This window comes from Geotrypetes seraphini, chromosome 16 (genome assembly GCF_902459505.1).
Source record: "Geotrypetes seraphini chromosome 16, aGeoSer1.1, whole genome shotgun sequence".
In the NCBI taxonomy this organism is placed as follows: domain Eukaryota; kingdom Metazoa; phylum Chordata; class Amphibia; order Gymnophiona; family Dermophiidae; genus Geotrypetes; species Geotrypetes seraphini.
This window is the reverse complement of record NC_047099.1, coordinates 6,932,309-6,948,689: the sequence shown is the minus strand read 5'-3', so window position 1 is coordinate 6,948,689 and position 16,381 is coordinate 6,932,309.

Genomic DNA, 16,381 nt, shown 5'->3' with positions numbered 1-16,381 from the left:
AGTACCTCAGGGCTCCATCTTAGGGCCGATTCTATTCAATTTATTCATAGGAGATTTGACCCAAGGGCTTAGAGGAAAAGTATCACTGTTTGCCGACGCCGCCAAACTGTGCAACATAGTAGGCAAATGCAGTGTGCCTGACTTTATGACACAGGACCTACGGCAGCTGGAGCAGTGGTCATCAACTTGGCAGCTAGGCTTCAATGCTAAAAAATGTAAAGTAATGCACCTAGGCAAAAAAATCCACACAGAACTTACACACTAAATGGTGAAACCTTGTCCAGGATCGCGGTGGAACGTGATTTAGGAGTGATCATTAGCAATGATATGAAGGCTGCAAATCATGTAGAGAAGGCTTCGTCCAGGGCAAGACAAATGATGGGCTGCATCCGTAGGGGTTTTGTCAGCAGAAGACCTGAAGTCATAATGCCACTGTACAGATCCATGGTGAGACCTCATCTCGAGTATTGTGTTCAATTCTGGAGACCACACTACCAGAAAGACGTGTTGAGAATTGAATCGGTCCAGCGAATGGCTACCAGGATGGTCTTGGGGCTCAGGGATCTCACATATGAAGAAAGGCTAAAAAAACTGCGGATGTACTCACTGGAGGAGCGAAGAGAGAGGGGAGACATGATTGAGACCTTTAAGTATATCACGGGGCGTATAGAGGTGAAAGATGATATCTTCAGTCTTACAGGACCCTCGGTAACCAGAGGACACTCACTGAAAATCAGGGGAGGGAAATTTCAAGGTGATACTAGGAAGTACTTCTTCACCGAAAGGGTGGTCGATCATTGGAACGAGCTGCCCCAGCAGGTGATTGAGGCCAACAGCGTATCAGATTTTAAGAGAAAATGGGATATTCACGTGGGATCTATTGGTATGGGCAGACTCGATGGGCTGTGGCCCTTTTCTGCTGTCAATTTCTATGTTTCTATGTTTCTACTTCTGACCCTTCCATTATTTTCCTGGACTGGTGGTTCTGACCATAAAGCAAAACGATAGGTCCCAGTGTACTGAGGGAGAAGGCTTTGGCCCCAGAAGCAGGACTAGCTGACAAGGTGGCTGAAAAGTGCAGGGCAGTTATAGGGAAGATGAAGACAGGGAGCTTGGGAGTCCCAAATGTAACGCCACCAGTGACACACCCTGGGCTCCAGCACCCAAGGGTCAATGTGTAAGTTTGTGAGCTTCCAACGCACATTGCATCACATAAGCCTTGGGTTTGCTTTTGTTTTTATAACTTTGGTTCTTCCTCCAGGCTGGTGCTTGAGGGGCTTAGCTCCTGCCTTGGTACCAACGCTAGTATTTCCAGAACAGACAACAAATTCTTCATCTAATGCTCCATATATTTAGTGCAAAAACAAAGACCCCCGTCCTCCCACTCGTTCCATGTGTTCAACAGAGGACAGAAAGGAACAGATCCAGATCCTCCCTATAGAAGCCAATTTCCTAGAATGATATTGGGAGGGTTCCAAACTCAACACAGACTCCTTGGGCACAATGGAGTTCGCTTAATATTGGGAGGTGGGGAGAGGTTCAAACTTCCATTGCACTAACACAGCTGGTGCCTATCTGCTTCCAGGGGTTCCGTTTCTTCCCCGGTGGCTTATTCTGTGGTATAGGGGGTAGCTGCTCCTAGATCTTCCGAGATGGACTTCCCAAAGGTAGGGGAGGGGGCTTACAAAATTGTTGCTTGGGGGCTCATAGCTTGAATGTCTGCTACCAGATTCCTATTGCTTGATTTTGGGTAGGTTCTTTTTTTAGTGTCAATGTATTTTCTTAGCTTTTGTTCATTCTTTGTCTCTCCCCACCTCCCTTTTTGCTTTTGCACAATTTGGCTATCAGCCCCTGTTGGGGAAGTCTTGTGACTGGTAGACACAGTTCCAAGTTCTTCTTTTTTTTTTTTTAATAACTATAAACCACAAGAATCTGCATCTCTGATGAAAGCCATGGGTACTATCCTCTGTCATTCAAACCTACAGGAGAAAAGACCCTATGACTCCTGAATCCCACCAGCCCTAGCCCTCAGTTCTTCTCTGCCCCCCCCCCCCTTTAGTGCCCCTGTTAAAAACTGCAGGCTCCAGATGTGTTTGGCTGTATCCTTCCTCTCTGACCCCCTTCCCCCAACCTAATCAGATCCAGATGTGAACAGCAAATCCAGGAAAAGAGGACACGCGATTGGAACGCGTCAGGAACTTCTGAAAATTGTTTTCATTAGAAAAACAAGCTTACGAAACTTCATGCATTGAGCTGATCATTGTAATAAAAAAAGTCACCTAATATCACCTTTATTTTCCATTCACTGTGCTCTCAATCCTTGTGACACCTCTTCCCACACACCACTCCAGTGAGAGCACCTCCTGGTGGCAATAGGGCTATTTGTACCAGTAGTTCTGGGGCTTCCCCCACCCTCCACTTGGAAGGAGGACTTACATTACCTGGGGATTTCCCCCCCCCCTTCCCACACACACAAACCTGTAGCATGGTGAGAGCACCTCCCGTTGGCACCAGACACTTCCATTCTCTGTGGATTCCTATCCCCCTCCCCCAACCTCTAGTCTGCTGAGAGTACCTCCTACTGGCATAGAGAGGCATTTCTGTTTTGTGCACTCCCTCTCTCCCTGTGCTGTGACACCTCTAGCCTAGCGAGAGTGCCTCCTGCTGGTATGAGAGAAATATTTTCATTCTGTGCACCTCTGTTCTGAAGCCTCTTCTCTCACTGCACTGTCAGTGCCTTCCTCACCCTTCTCTCCTGTCATGCCTAGGAAGGATATATTCTCAGTTTGTCTTTCTTCCGTCTCTCATTGTCTCTTTAGGTCTATCTTCCTTTCTCCCTCCCTAAGTCTCTTTCCTCTCTCTCTCTCTGTACCCTCTCCTAGCTCCTGCCTTTTCTTAGGCTCCAGGCCAGTAGCTTTGGTTTTTCCGATTTCTTTCTCCCTGAGTCGGTGAGGCAGAAATTTGTGGAGTCAGCATGGGCAGGCCTCCCAGCTACATTTCTGCTGAGTCTTGCGGACGTGGGTAGACACCAGCAGCAGCTGACGAGAGGCAAAAATCCATTGAAAGCTATCCTCTACCCCACCTTCCATTCCTCAAAAACCCCATTCTCTCTAACCTCGAGATGAACTGACATGGTTGTATGGGGAAGGAGAAAGTGCATGTTTTAATGCTGGAATAACAGGGGGTGCATTGTCTTGTGTGAATGATATCTTGTTTCCTGTCTATCCAATGATGTTCTTTTCCTTCCCCCCCCAAAAAAAAAAAAAATAATAATAATTTAGATTGTAAACCGCTCAGTTCTGTCCTATACAGCTGCAGTGGTATAGTAAATGTAAAATAAATTGGTAGAGCTGCGTATGTGATGGGAAGATATAACTCAGTGGCATAGCGAGGATGAGAGGCACCCGGGTTGGTGGTGCCCCTCTCCTGCTCCTTCCCCATCCCCCATCCCACATGCACACCGCTTCCCTACCCCATACCTCTTTTAACTTCCCCAGCGCAGGCAGCATCACCAACTTGCTGCCCACGTCAGCCTTCCCTCTGAGGTCACTTCCTAGGGGCGGGACCCGGAAGTGACGTCGGAGGGAGAGCTGACGCTGGAGTGAGTAGCAGTTTGGAGTTGCTAATCGCGCTGGTGAAGAGATAGAGGTACGGTGGGGGAAGGAGTGGGAAGGCAAAGGGGGGGCAGAGAGGAGGAGGGGTACCGGTGACCCCATCAAGACAGCGCTTGGGGTGGACCGTACCCCCCTCTTACTAAACCACTGGGTATACTGTATTTCAGTCATGGAATAGCAGAGAGTGCTGCAGGGCGAGAGTGAAGACAAACAGAAGGAAGCGTGAAAGAAAAATCATCACAAAAATACAAAAACCACTCCACAGACAAGGAAAGAAAAAGCCTCAATACTAGGCTCTACTCAACTGACATCACAGAGACAGCAGAGATCTCTCCAAGTTAACAAAACAGTGATTGGCCCTTAAGCGTGGGATGAACACAGAGGATCTCTAATCAGAAAATAATGAGTATATATACTGAAGGAACTAAGGCCAGTACTGTACATGGACATTCAGTTGTGGACAGGCTGGGGAGGGCTTTGATTGCTGGGATGGTTAAGATGGGCTGGAGTGAGCTTTGATGGAGACTCCAGTAGATAGAACCTAAGCAAACTACCGGGCAGGGCTCTGGGTTTCTGGTCCAGAAATTTCGAAGAAAAAGGGCCATTTATGGCCATTCAGGTCTTTATCTGCCGTCATTTACTATGTTACTATCTTTACCACAAAATGATCGTAGGCCACATTTAACCTGTATTTTAAAAAAAATACTAAACAGAGCGTTCTTCCCCACGTTATTCAGACAGGAAAGTTTTTTATGCCTGGGATGTCAGTTGAGTAGAGCCTTAGTACAACAGGCTCACGAGTACTGGGGCTTTTTCTGTCCTTGTCTCAAAACGCTGAGTGACTGTGCTCTACCTAGCAGAGTGTTTTTTTGTATTTTTGTAGTGTGGGCAAGAACTGTTGGCTTTGTAGGATTGTGGCGGCTCTGTGTGCGTAAGATGCATATGTCTTCAGCCCTACAAATCTTTTCCTTCCTAGTAGGAAACAGGCAGGATTTCCGCTGGTGCCTGAGAGCCAGCACCAGCGCCTGCTCTCCTCCCCTCTCAGTCCCACCTGCTCAGACTTTGCCCTCTTCTGTGTAGCATGCATACAGGGATTGTCTAAGGTCAGAGATTCACTTTTGTTCTCAAGCCCTGTCCAGCTCTGTATCCCTCATCTGACCTCATTTCCTGTGTGATATCATTTCCCCTTTCTCAAAGACTGGCACAGTGGCAAGCCATTTTTGTTGTTGTTGTTGCTGTTATCATAAATTTTATTGATTTTTATAATAACGTATAACAAAACATTGATGAAATCAGAATGACGAAAATATCCAATGTAATTATAAGAGATCTGTCCAACAGAACATTTATCATTTTTAAATAATGTGATCCCGGGCAAGGTATGTTATTTATTTATTTATTTTTATGTTCAAACAATTTTATTGACAAAACATGTCTTACAGAAACAAACAGGGGTGGTAGACTCAAGAGTAACGTAAGGAAATTCTTCTTTTCGGAGAGGGTGGTGAATGCCTGGAATGCGCTCCCAAGAGAGGTGATAGAGAGGAAAACGATGACGGAGTTCAAAGAAGCATGGGATGAACACAGAGGATCGAGAATCAGAAAAGAATAGTAATTATTGAAGAACTAAGGCCAGTACGGGGCAGGGGAGGGCTTCAGTGGCTGGGATGATGTAGATGGACTGGAGTGAGCTTTGACGGAGATTTCAGTAGTTGGAACCTAAGAACAGTACCGGGCAGAACACTGGATTCTTGCCCAGAAATAGCTAAGAAAAACAACAACAACAACATCAACAACAAATGTTTAGATTGAATTAGGTTGGGCAGACTGAATGGACCATTCGGGTCTTTATCTGTTGTCATCTACTATATTACTATGTCTAATAGAATATAGAATTTACACAATGAGCAAGCGAAGAAGGACTGGGCACAGATGTCCTTCTTCCTACAGTCAAACAGAGGCAGAAGACCATACAGCAAGACATGTCCATCATTTTATCAGAATACAAGAAACCATAGGATTGGAGTAGCCATAGAACATCAAGGAGAAGCTCCTACTAAGTCAATGAGTATCAAGCTCCTGGCTCTATGTGGCAAAGAATCAATATACGGATTCCACAGCAGCAAAAGAGATTTTATAGCCTGTCCTCCCCAGGAGCCCAGAAAGGGTTACAATAATATAAAATTAGGTACTTAGAACTTCCCCATCAACTTCTCAAAGCCTCAAATCCCCTCCCCCTCTATATGCAACCCTAGGAGGGTCATTTTATCTCTCTGTGCCACAATTCCAATCCCCGGTTCTGTCTCTGAAAGGAAGATTCTCTAATATTGGCAGCAAAATCTGACGGGCTGCTGTTGCGGCCGTAAATGTAACGATCTAAAAAAGACGAGTCATTCTCGAAAAACTGCACATGCAAATGAGGTTCACGGAGGGTCATCAGATTTACATGAGATGAGTTGCTGGTGAGACCGATCAGCACATGCGCAGAATAGACCACAGTACGAGGCGTACATGTGCCGGGAAAAGCTACGCCGTAGGCACACATATCATGTGTGTGTCTTATTGGAGCGCAATATACGCACACGTCAAATGAGGGGGGAAGAACTACTAGCAAATGCTACATCGTCATGTCAATCATAGGCATGCCAGTGCTATTGGATGAAGGGGAAGGGAATGGAGGTGCAAGCTTCGGCATACATAAGACACCCCTTTAATATAAGCGCTCGAAAAGCGTAGGGTTACCAGATTTTACTCCAATGCTCTTTGTTTGTGCAGCGGGAAGCCATGTTAGAGCATCAGTCACTCTACTAGTTTACGTGGCATTTCAATATTAATGAGCTTATTTGCATGGTCGGATTGGAGAATGAGCGATCATGGAGAAAAACCACGCAGCGATTCATTTTCTGCATCAGGTCAGCAAATGCGATCATCGCTAAAGCTGTCAAAACCGGGGCCTCTGCCGTGTCACTGATGACATCATCAGTGACGCAGAAGAGGAAAGCCCCAGCGGGGCAGGTCGCAAAGCAGCCTGGTCAGAGCACTGCCGCCACTGCTACTTTAGGAAGCCTCAGAGGTATGTCAGGTTTCACGGTGGGAGAATCGGTGGGGTGCTGCTGCTCTGGGGAATGGGAGGGGAGGAAAGATGCTACAAATGGGGGGGGGAAGAAAGGAGAGAAGAAGAATTGTTGGGATGGAGGTAAAGAAGGGAGAGTTGAAACAAAGGGGTGAGAAATCTTTCATACGGTGGAGGGGAGGGAGACATGCATGGAGAAGAGAGAGGGAGAAATGTTGGACAAAGGATAGAGGTCAGGGAGAGATTTTGCTTTGGGGAGAGAAAGAAATGTTGGCACATGCTAATGAAGGGGAGGAAGGGACAGATGCTGCATGGAGGGGAATAGAGAGGTTAGACCCAGGGTTCAAGGCAGGGAGAGAGAGATGGTAGACAGTGGGAAAGAAATGCATGATGGATATGGCAGTAGAAGGTAGAAAAAATAGTTTTATTTTCTATTTGTGATTACAATATGTCAGATTTGAAATTTGTATCCTACCAGAGCTCGTATTAGACAAATGTGAGCTAGGACCTAACGGAGAGAGGAAAAGTCTTTTTTATTTTGTTTACACCACAGCACCGGCATGGTTGGAGAGGGCAAAGGGGATGGGGTGGGTGGAAACACTACAAAATAAAGCTGCCAAGACGTTTGAAAAAAAGGCCCGATTGGGCAGGAAAAGTGAATTGAAAAATCAATTCAGTAGGCTGAATCGAATCGAATCAAATAAATTTTCCCTGAATCGGGCAGTACTAGCACTAACTGACTCTCTGTGAGTGACCCTGGAGGATTCACTTTATCTAATTCTAATCTTCGGTTTTGCCACTAGTTCTCTATCGCCCTGAACTCCCTCACCCAAATTTAGGGCTCCTTTTACAAAGCCACAGTACAGATTTCTACTGCTAGGGTTATGATATGGTTCCAGAAATAGGACGACGGGTCGAGACGTCCAGGTTCTACTTCCACTGAAAGCAATGGAAGTAAAACCCAGATGTCTCAATCCATCCTTCTTTTTCTAGAGCTGTATCGTAACCCTATCATAAGAACATAAGAACTGCCATCTCCGGATCAGACCTTCGGTCCATCAAGTCCGGCGATCCGCACACGCGGAGGCCCTGCCAGGTGTACACCTGTCGTAATTTATAGTCCACCATATCCTTATATGCCTCTCTTAAGGAGATATGCATCTAGTTTGCTCTTGAAGCCTAGGACGGTCGATTCCGCAATAATCTCATCTGGGAGGGCATTCCAGGTGTCAACCACTCTCTGAGTGAAGCAGAACTTCCTGACATTAGTCCTGAACCTGTCCCCCCTTAGCTTCATTACATGTCCTCTAGTCCGTGTCAAATTGGACAATGTAAATAATCTTCTCTGCTCTATTTTGTCGATTCCTTTCAGTATTTTGAAGGTCTCGATCATATCCCCACGCAGTCTCCTTTTCTCAAGGGAGAACAATCCTAGTGTTAAAAGTCTGTCCTCGTATTCCAGTTTCTCCATACCCTTCACCAGTTTTGTTGCTCGTCTCTGCACCCTCTCCAGCAGTTTTATATCCTTCTTTAGGTAGGGAGACCAATGTTGGACGCAGTATTCCAAGTGTGGTCTGACCATTGCCCTATAAAGCGGCATTATAACTTTCTCCGATCTACTCGAGATTCCTTTCTTTATCATGCCCAACATTCTATTTGCCTTCTTTGCCGCTGCCGCGCATTGTGCCGACGGCTTCAGGGTCCTATCTATCAGTACACCCAGATCCCTTTCTTGTTCACTCTTCCCCAGAGTTGCACCTGACATTGTATACTCGTATTCCTTATTCTTATTGCCTAAATGCATTACCTTGCATTTCTCCACATTGAACTTCATCTGCCATTTCTCCGCCCATGTTTCTAACCGACACAAGTCGCTCTGGAGTTTCTCTCTATCCTCCTGCGATCTGATCGCCCGGCATAGTTTTGTATCGTCTGCAAACTTGATGATCTCACTGGATGTTCCTTCCTCCAGGTCATTGATATAAATATTAAAAAGGATAGGCCCAAGTACCGAGCCCTGGGGTACACCACTAGTCACTTTCTCCCAGTCGGAGAACTTCCCATTTATGCCCACTCTCTGCTTTCGGTTTTCCAGCCATTTGCCTATCCATCTTTGTATATCCCCCTCTATGCCATGGCTTTGTATTTTCCTGAGAAGTCTTTCGTGTGGAACTTTGTCGAACGCTTTCTGGAAGTCCAAGTATATTATGTCCACCGGCTTCCCACTATCAATTTGCTCGTTCACGGTCTCAAAAAATTGGAGTAAATTCGTCAAACATGATTTCCCTTTCCTGAATCCATGTTGACTGGGTTTCATCAAGTCGTGTGCGTCCAAGTGCCGGACCATGCTATCCTTGATCAGTGCTTCAACCATCTTCAACCTATCTATTGTGGGCTGGCGAGGTAAGTGCTCCGAAACGCATAGGAACTTTATGAGCGTCGGAGCACTTCCTTGCCAGCCTGTGGTAGAAACCTCTACCACGACTTTGTAAAAGCCATCTTACCTTACCCAGCACAGGACCCATATAAGGCTTCACTTAGCAATGGGATGAAATCTCTTGCTGATTCTGACATTTTAGGGGTTTTCCATTTGGCACATCGACTCTGGAGAAAACCAAATCTTTTGGAGGCCATAGCATCTTTAATAAACTAGAACAAGAATTAGCCAAATACTCTCAAGGCCATACAAGTTCCCTTTTTTCCCCCACAGTATTTCCAGATTTACAGAAGCAGGGAAAGACTTAAAAAAAAAAAAAAGTTGGAAAAAAAAAAAAAAAAATCTATGGATAAAGCAATGACCCCCCCCCCCCCCTCCTTCCTCCATCTTCCCATTCCATTCTGAGCTCTGTACAGCTCTGGCTAGCTACCCCCTCCACCCACCCTAACAAAAAAAAGAAAACCCTTGCATGCCAAACAGAGGGGGAAAAAAAATGATTTTTTTTTCCAGTTCATGAGCTCATCGGCCATCGTATTTTTTCCACACTGCACTGGAAATGGTCCCAGTCTGACCGCTGTTCCACTCCCACATCAGATCTGCAAATTCTGCAGTCAGCAAAGCACTTCCTCCCCTTCCCCCACCCACCCTGGCCTTCTTGCTCTTCTTTTACTCTTCCTGTGCATGTCTCTCCCTTCGCAGCTGGTTCAGGGTGTGCAGAGAAAAGAAGAACATTATTTATCCACTCAAAATATTATATAGATTTAGAAAGACGTGAAAGAGGAGGGATGAAGCTTGAATAAGATATCAGAAGAAAGCATTTTCCACAAAATGAAAAGGGTCCTTAGAGGAAGCTGAAAGGGAGGCGGTTGAGAGCAATAACATAGACCGAAATGAATTTCTGGGTGGGCCCAGGGGTGGATTAGGCCCATGCTTTCCTTCCCTCCTCCCACTATACACACATTAAAAATTAATACGGTGGCTGGCAGGGATCCCCAAGCCCTGACAGCTGCAGATCCCATCCATCTTCCATCAGAAACACCCATCCTCCCCTAGGTGGCCTGAACAGTCAAAGTTGGCGACACAGTTCCAGTCACCAATACCAGTACCTCCCCATGGCATAAGCACGCATAAGGGATGCTGGTGTTGGCATCTGAACGCAAGCTGCTGACTTCACCAGCGTTCAGGCCACCCAGCAGAGGATGTCTTCAGCTGGCGGGATCTCTGCCAGTTACGCCATAGATTTGCACTGCTATTGAGGTGAGCCTGAACCCAGAGTAAGTAGGCCCCTGCCTACGCATGACTATGCCACCGGTTGAAAGGGACTGTGAGATAATACTGTGATGGCAGTAGGCACCTGAAAAAGATATCCAGGAGGGGCAGATGAATCTAAATAATGACTGAATTTAAGGAAGCTTGGGACAGACATGAAGAGATGCGGGGGCAGGAGAGAAGGAAGTAGGGTGGCTTCAAAAGCCACAAATCAAGTGACAGCACAGCAACAGGCATAATTGGAGAGTTTGGACTGAAGATAGATAGATATATAGATAGATGACTTTTTCTACCATGGCAGGCTCCTTTGGTAAACCAAGAACCCCAATTACGCTGTCCTTTCTAAGAAAACAAAACCATAATAACATCTGGGTAGAAATTATTATTACGGCCTTGAAGTCCTGGTGTCTCTATGGCAACAGGGCCTATACAAGCCATCCTTGAGTTTTCCAGAGTTTCTGATTCTCTCTGCAACCTTATAAGGATATATTTATGTTTGGGGGCAGAAAATTATTTTTATTTTGATTATTTCTTTCATCCCCCCCCTCCACACACACACTTTTTTCATATCCATTTTTATAGCCTCTTGATGTGATGTGAGTTAAAATATCTCACGCACATCCTGGAAGTGGCTGAAATTACCACAGCTACTACCCCCCACCCCAACAGGCCAGGATCTAAGCTTTTAGTCTACTGCCTGCCTACTCAACAAATTTAAAGACTGCTGATGAATCAGGCAGGAAGCTGAAAAGCACAGACCAAAGAGTTTTAATCACCGTCCATCCTCTTGGAACGTCTACATTTACTTGTCCCTTGTTTACCTCAAAATAGTTCAGTGTGGTTTTTCTTTTCCTTTTTTAATGAAGGATTTACACTTGAGTTTTATTTTCCAGAGAGACCTCTCTCAGGCAAGGCTTATCATATTATTATTAAAAGGTATTTTGTGCAGTATTTAAAATCGATCCATTAGAGAACATTGGCGTGGATGGCTGCCTAAGCTAGAGGCTCCCGCTTAATTTCTAAGTACTCGATCCCTACTTACATTTAAATCGCAGCCTTTGTAAAAAGTCTACTTTATTGTAGACACTGCTGACTTCCTAAGTCTTCCTCGAAAGCGCAATTTATGTTGGACTTGTAAAACTGATATAGGCGCATTTTATCATATGGTGTTTGGATGCCATGCGGTTAAAATGTTTTGGGATGAAGTCTGGCAACAAGTTTAAGAAATCTTTGGGTTCTGTATAGAGCTGACTTATGAAATTGTCATTTTGCGTTCTGCTATCTTATCGCATTTACCTCCCACCCTCTTTACTAAACCACGATAGCGGTTATTAGCGCAGGGAGCCACGCTGAATGCTCCGTGAAGTTTCTGGAATCCGGTGGATTACAGGACCGGAGGCAACATGGATTCACTAGAGGTAGGTGTTATCAGACAAATCTGTTCAATTTCTTTGACTGGGTGACCAAAGAATTGGATAGAGGATGCGCGCTAGACATCTCATAAATAAACTGACTGCCCTTGGGATGGGTCCCAAAGTGACGGGTTGGGTCAAGAACTGGTTAAGTGGAAGGCGACAGAGGGTAGTGATCAATGGAGATTGCGCTGAGGAAAGGGATATTACCAGTGGTATTATCAAGGTTCTGTTTTTGGGCCTGTTCTTTTTAACATTTTTATAAGCGATATTGCTGAAGGGCTGTCATGTAAGATTTGCCTTTTTGCGGATGATACCAAAATCTGCAACAGAGTAGACACCCAGGATGGTGTGAATAACATGAAGAAAGACCTGGCAAAACTTGAAGAATAGTCTGAAATTTGGCAGCTAAAATTTAATGCTAAGAAATGCAATTTAGGCTGCAAAAACCCAAGGGAACGGTACAGTTTAGAAGGGTGAAGAACTTACGCGCACGACAGAAGAGCTTGACTTGGGTGTGATTATACTGTATGTGATGATTTTAAGGAAGCCAAACAGGTTGAAAAGGTGACAGTGAAAGCTAGAAGGATGCTAGGGTGCACAGGGAGAGGTATGGCCAGTAGGGAAAAGGAGATATTGATCTGGTGAGACCTGATTTAGAATATTGTGTACAATTCTGGAGGCTGCACCTTCAAAAAGATATAAAAAGGAGGGAGTCGGTCCAGAGGAAGGCTATTAAAATGGTGCGTGGTCATCATAAGGCATATGAGGACAGACTTAAAGATCTCAATATATATATACTTTGGAGGAAAGGCGAGAGAGGGAAGATATGATAGAGATGTTTAAATACTTATGTGATGTAAATGCGCATGAGTCAAGTCTTTTTCATTTGAAAGGAAGCTCCAGAATGAGAGGGCATAGAGTAATCTAAGGAAATACTTTTTTTTACAGAAAGGGTGGTAGATGCGTGGACTGTCGGAATTCAAGGTGTGGCTTAGGCACGTGAGATCTCTCAGAGAGAGAAAGAGATAATGGTTACTGCGGATGGACAGACTGGATGGGCCATTTGGCCTTTCTCTGCTATCATGTTTCTACATTTCTGCTCTCATGAACTTCCTGGGTACTGCAGCCCAAGGGCTCCCTTTTATCTCTCCTGCAGGGCACCATTGAGGATTCTGGGATTTTGGAAATTATTTAATTCATGCATTTCTAATATAACCAAATGAAACAGCAGAAAATTATCAAAACACTTTACAGACCTAAAGCTGAAAAGGAAGTTTATTTATTATGTTTTTTTGTCCTTATGGCTCTTGTGTCAAAGGTGCACAAGGGGTGTTCCTCATGTTCGGGCATTCTTTATTATAAGTGAGGCCTGGCCACCTCAAAGGAGGGGGGAAGGGAGAAAAGGAAGGAAATATGGGAAGTGCAGAAACTTGGTCACTCAGATGTGGTTTTCCTTTTGAGTCAAGGAAGCCACATCCTTGGTGAATAAGCAGAGGGTCAGTGGAAAGTCTCATCCTACGAGTCACCTGTAATGAGGAAGGAACAGGACATCCTGGGGATTTTTTTTTTTTCCTGAAAGTTACTCACAGTTGCCAATTGCATCAATATCACATGAACAGAAAATCCTAGAAGGCTCAAGCGATGGGCGTAAGGATTCAGAGCCTGTCACCTCTACAACTCTCTGAAACTGTCTGGAACGCTCTTCCAGAGGCTGTTATAGGGGAAAGCACCCTTCAGGGATTCAAGACAAGGTTGGATAAGTTCCTACTGGAACAGAACATACGCAAGTAAGGCTAGTCTCAAATAGGGCACTGGTCTTTGACCAAAGGACCTCCGCATGAGCGGACCGCTGGGCACGATGGACCACTGGTCTGACCCAGCAGCGGTAATTCTTATGGAGAATTCAGGGGATGGGAACAAGGACACATAGAAACAGAAAGATGAAGGCCCTAGAGGCTATCTAGTCTACCCATCCATCATCTACTCTCCCTTAGTGATTCTATGTAATTGTCCCAAGCTTTCTTGAATTCAGATCAGCAGCATAGCGGGGGAAGGAGGCACATGAGGCACTGTTGCCTACCATTGCCACAGTATGTGCCCCCTCCCCCCCCCCACATACCTCTTGCAAATCTTCCCCAGCAGCTTAACGCATGTTAAAACTGAAAACCTACCTATATGACAAATTCCTTTCTAACTACACTTATTCGCGGTTTTGATTATTCACGGTTTATAACTTGCTGGCTCCACCTCCCCCCCCCCCCCAAATTACATCAACTTGCATAGAGAAATCGCTGATTCCAAGTGTTTACAGAGAAAATTGCCGATTCCCAGCACTTTCTTCACCATGTTTTGCCTCTCCTTCAGGAACAGGCCAGGTCTCCCACCATGTTATTCGCGGTTTCACCATATTCACAATGGTTTTTAATAGAAAACAGCAAATAACATATGAAAAAGTTATTCACGGTTTTTCTGTATTTGCGTTTCTGTTAATCCCCTATCACAGTAAATAAGGAGGGAGAAGTGTAATGCACTCTTTCCAACAATGCTGCTATTCTCCCAGTGCATTTGATTCATTTCCTCCTTCACAATGTAACCCTTCTGCAATTATGTAACCTTCCCTCTCAATCATTGTATTCTGTTCCCCTGAAACAACATAATAACAAATTTCTAGACCGCATAGCCATAAGTTCAATGTGGTTAACAAAAGATTATGCTATGAAAAATACAGATTATATGTTAAGAATAGTGAGCAATCTAATTGGCCAGAAATTTTGAGAAAAGAAAGGTTTTCAACTACTTGCTAAAGTGTTCATAAGAGATAGATTTAAGAAACAGTAGTCAGAAATAGTCAGCTATGAACGTTAGACTGGGTATGCAGAGTTATGTCTTACCACATCTAGACTATTGCAATTCTCTTTTTTTGTGGCTTGCCAAAGACTTCACTCAGAGCGCTTCAGGTGGTTCAAAATTCCGCTGCCAGGGTAATAGCTAGATTGCCCCATTATTCCCACATCACACCTGTGCTGGCTGAACTTCACTGGTTACCGGTTGTTTGGAGAATACAATTAAAGCTTCTAACCTTGGCATTCAAATCTGTCTGGGATCTATTGCCCAAAGTGATTGCTTCTCTGCTACAGACTTATGTGCCTTCTCGTTCTTTGAGATCACAAGACAGCTTTTTTGGCTGTTCCCATGCTTCGTTCTGTCACCACAGTTGCAAATCGATCCCGTATGTTCCAAGTAGCCGGACCTTTACTATGTAACTCGGTTCCAGATTCTATCCGTGTGACCTCTGATTGTTTGGCATTTCGGAAAAGTCTGAAAACCTTTTTTTTTTTTTTTACTTGCCTTTTCAAATTTGGTTACTTTGTAATCTTGAATTTGCTTGTTTTTTTATTTTAAGGCACGTGTGTAAGTTGTTTATTGTATGCTGTTATTTTAATAAATTGCTGTGTTCTGTTTTATTGTGTACTGTATGTATTGTTATTATCCGCTTAGATGGTTGATATGTGGGCTACAAGAGTTTTAAATAAATAAATAAATAAAACTTTCTTCATCTTTATATTGTCAATTTTCTCCACACTGTTTCATGAGCCTCTTGTCCTGTATATTGCCTTGAACCTGTACTGGAAAAGAGTGATTAAGAAATTTTGGTTCGATTAAAGGAATTAGCACACGCTAAATGGTAAAAGACCAATCTACTACACCTGTGGGCTTTTAACATTTAGCACATGCTTATTCCCTTAACTCACATTAAGGTACATGAAGACCATAATGCCGCTTGATGAATTCCCCCCTAATTCACGACAAGGCACTACTGCAGACTTCTCAAACTGTGTCAGGACCCCAAATGGGGTCATATTTGGGGTCATGACTTGGGTGAGCTCTCCATAGGTGCATCATTATTTTGCACCCAGAGAGGGGATCACACCATTTTATTTAGCTACCATTATAACATCGTACTTATAAAGCACGTAACCGTACGTTCAACGCAGTTATCAAAAGATTAATAATAAAATAACATAAGAAACATATAAATTAATTCACCAGGTACTTGACAAGCACTGCACCTACCGCGTTGTATGCAAATGGGGGAGCGTGTTTTAGAAGAACTAGGCCGAATTAAGCCCTGACACTAGATTTTGGGCCATGTCTAGTCACCTGGAAGCTGGGATGTGGGCTGAAATCCCACGCTGCTCTTTGTGACCCTGGGCAAGTCACGTAATCCGCCATTGCCCCAGGAATATTAGACAGAGTGTGAGCCCACCAGGACAAACAGGGAAAAATGCTTGAGTACCTGAATGTGAACCACGTAGGATATAAGTGCTAAATAAATACTATAAATAATTGGAAAACCGGCCAATGTTCAGACCAAGTTTCAAGCTTAATGATAATTTGATATTTCACAACCTTGGAGTCATCTTCGATTCTGACCTCTCATTTTCTACGTATATCCAACAAGCTGCTAAGACCTAAGAACATAAGAAGTTGCCTCCACTGGGTCAGACCAGAGGTCCATCGCGCCCAGCGGTCCGCTCCCGTGGCGGTCCATCAGGTCCATGACCTGTGAAGT